Here is a 3,470-nt window from a genome sequence, read left to right on the forward strand (position 1 = left end):
CCGTCCACCACTACTCTCTGGGTGCGCCCCATCAGCCAATTTTTCACCCATCCAACTGTGAAGGCATCAATGCCACAGTCGCTTAATTTATTGATGAGGATGGGGTGAGAGACAGTGTCAAAGTTCTTCTTAAAATCGAGAAAGACTACATCCACGGTGACACCATCATCCAAGGATTTAGTTACTTGGTCATAAAAGGCAATCAGGTTGGTCAGGCAGGACCTGCCTTTGATGAACCCATGCTGATTGCCCCTGAGCATGATTTCCCCTGCAGGCCCCCCACAGATGTGCTCCTTGATGATTCTCTCCAAGATCTTTCTGAGCACTGAGGTGAGGCTTACAGGCCTATAGTTCCTTGGGTCCTCCTTTCTCCCCTTCTTAAAAATAGGGACCACATTAGCCAGTTTCCAATCCCCCAACACCTGGCCAGATGACCACAAATGCTCATACAGCCAGGCCCAGAGCTCCACGATGACCCCTGCCAGCTCCCTCAACACCCTTGGGTGGAGGGCATCTGGACCTGCAGATTTAAAAATGTCTAGCCCTTCCAGAAGATCCCTAACTACATCTGCAATGTAGAAGCATATTAAATTGCTATCAGGCCAGTTCTGTTTGCTCAGGGTATTCTTTTGAGACTTCTCTGATTTATACCCTTCCCCAAACCTACCCTCTCTATCCAATAAAACTATCCACTACAACCAGCTTTTGGGAACAAGCTTGAGAGGGAATGGATATGCCTTTTTATTCCCTTGGCTCAGCTGACTAAGGGAGGCAACTGGCTGTGCTTCAGGTTAAAGGGAAGCACCCCAAGATTTCACAGTGGGCCAAGTGCCCTCAAGGGGTCTACAAGGCCTGTGTACCCTGGGGGGGCACAGGGCCTGAGCAACAAGCAGACCCTGGGTGGTGGCAGCAGTTACTCCAGGCTTGTGGGTGTGCTCTAGGAAGGGGGTTGGCCAGTCACATGCACCCAAGGGGAGACACTCGGAGCTTGATAGGTGGTCAGGCACAGTGAGGTGGGAGGCTCAGCACAAGAGTGCTTCCTACTGACCCACCACAAGCACAACCATTATCAATGTTCTTTCTAAGGAGTAGCAGTCCGTGAGCATGCCACTTCAATCCTGCCTCCCCCTTCTGGTGCAGTATGGGACACTTACCAAAGGTAAGCTCCTCACTTTTCACCCGGGGCAGGCAGCGGGCCTGTGGGGCTGGAGCCTGGAGGGCTGTGGGGCTGGAGCCTGCCTGCCCTGAGTGAGGCTCTGCTGGGGCCTAGTGCAGGCTTTGGGACACTGTTCCGCTCCCCTGCATTGCCTTGGGGAGTGAAGAGGCATGTGGTGTCAGGGCCAGGGAGTGGAGCAGTTCCCCAGAGCCTGCGGAGCAGTTCCCTGGGGCCAGTGGAGCCCGCCCCAGCCTTCATCCCTGCCTTGCCTCACCTCAGGGAGGAGCTGCTGCCTTCCCTGAGTGAGGCTCCGCCAGCTCCGGGGAACTACAGGCTCCGCTGACTCTGGGAAGTGCTCCACTCCTTGGCCTTGACACCACGTGCCGCCTCGCTCCGAGGCAATGCAGGGGGGCGGCGCAGTTTCCAGAGCTGGCAAAGCCCGCACCAGCCCCCACCTCTGCCTCCGCCTCAGCTAGGGGAGGAGTTTACCTTTACTAAGTGTCCCACGCCACAGCCCAGCTCCATTCCCAGTGGGTGTGCGGCCTGAAAAAGTTTGTGCACAGCCAGCCTTTTACTTGTGTGCAGCCGCACATGTGCACACCTTAGAGGGAACCTTGCCCATCATAATCCCCAGCCTTGGCTGCAGTTAACCTTCAGTGTTTCTGAGGGGAGGGGGAGCCAACCCCACTGCAGCTCGCCCCCCCCCCCCCCCCCCCCACAGGGCGCCCCCCCCCCCCCCCCCAAACGCGGGTACACTTACTCAAAGGCTGAAAAACTACTGTCCTATCCAATCCTACTCTTCTATGATTCCATGCCTAGTTCTCTCAACCTCTCTTCATGGTTTGTCTTCCAACCCCTTTACCATTTTTGTCACTGGTTCTGGACCCTCTCTTACTTCTGCACATCCTTCTTAAAACATAGAGCCCAGAACTGTACACGGTATTATGGATGAGGCCTACCAGCACCAAGAGGCATTATCACCTTCTGTGTCTTATGCTAACACTCCTATTGAAGCAGCCGAGAATTGCATTTGCTTTTTCTTTAACAACTGTCTCACATTGTGGACTAGAGTTGTGTCTGTGATCTGCCAAAACCCCCAAATCCTTTTCAGCTCTCCTACCACTTAGCCAGTTCTCTCCTATTCTGTATTTGTGCTTTTGATTATTCTTCATTAGGTGTAGCACCTTGCATTTGTTTATGTTGAACTCCATCCTATTGCCTGCAGAACAGCTTTTTAATCTATAAGGATCCTTCTGAATGCTGTCCCTATCCTCTAGAGGGTTTGCAGTCCTCCCCAGTTTTGTGTAATCTGCAAATTTACTCAGGAAGCACTCTATTCCAGCATCCAAATAATTAATGAATACATTAAAAACCACTAGACCCCTGTGGAATTCCACTCAAAACCCCATCTTTCTGACACTGATTCATTTGTAATTAACCTTTACTTCCAGTTATTAACTCAATTTCCTATTCACCTTGTAGTAATCTTTTCAGCTGGGGCAGAAGTTACACACAAACCGGTGTAAGTGATCAAAAACTGGTTTAAACCTGTAACAAAACAGAAGCTCAGTGCACATAAACCAGTTTCAAAAAGGCTGAAACTGGTTTAAGATGAACCTGGTTGAATGTAGTATCAGACTTAACTGGTTTGACCCAAATCAGTTTATGAAAACTTCTGTCCCAGATCCCTTCCTGGTTCAAGTTAAATCACAGTCCCCCAGCATGCTTTCCAAACCTGGGCTAGGCTGTGCTGTCTGCTCCAAAGAGCAGGGCTGGCTCAGTCCCTCTACTCCCTAGCTGGAGAAGTGAGGGCTGGCTGACAAAGGGCAGGGACAAGCCTGGCTGGGAATGGAGCCCAGTTTACAGGGGAAAGATTGCGCCCCCCCAGCTCCACAGGCAAACCTTCCCCCACTTTAAACTTACTACAAATCCCAGAGGTACCTGGAAGCAGGAAGAGGAAGTGATGAGCAACTCTGCAGAGTCCTGCTACTGTAATTCTGGACTGCAAATCCCAGAGACCTCAAGGGCAGCAGGAAGAGGAAGCGAATACACTGCCAGAGAGCTGTTCTCTAGCGCCCCCTGGCTTCTGGCCTGAGCCACTGCAGGCATGTGGCTGCATTTCCTGAATCAAAGGTAAATGTCTGTTCACTTCTGTTTCAATTTAATCTGTGCAGCTTAGACTAGCCTGCAAAGACTGAATTGATTCAGCCTTGGGCTTTCTGACTGTCTGTACCTAGCCTTTAAGCCCACCTATCTCTAAGATGATTAAGAAAAGGTTGTGTGGGACTTCGTCAAAAGCTTTGTCTAAAGTGAA

Source organism: Alligator sinensis, unplaced genomic scaffold (assembly GCF_000455745.1).
Source record: "Alligator sinensis unplaced genomic scaffold, ASM45574v1 scaffold390_1, whole genome shotgun sequence".
Taxonomy (NCBI): Eukaryota; Metazoa; Chordata; order Crocodylia; family Alligatoridae; genus Alligator; species Alligator sinensis.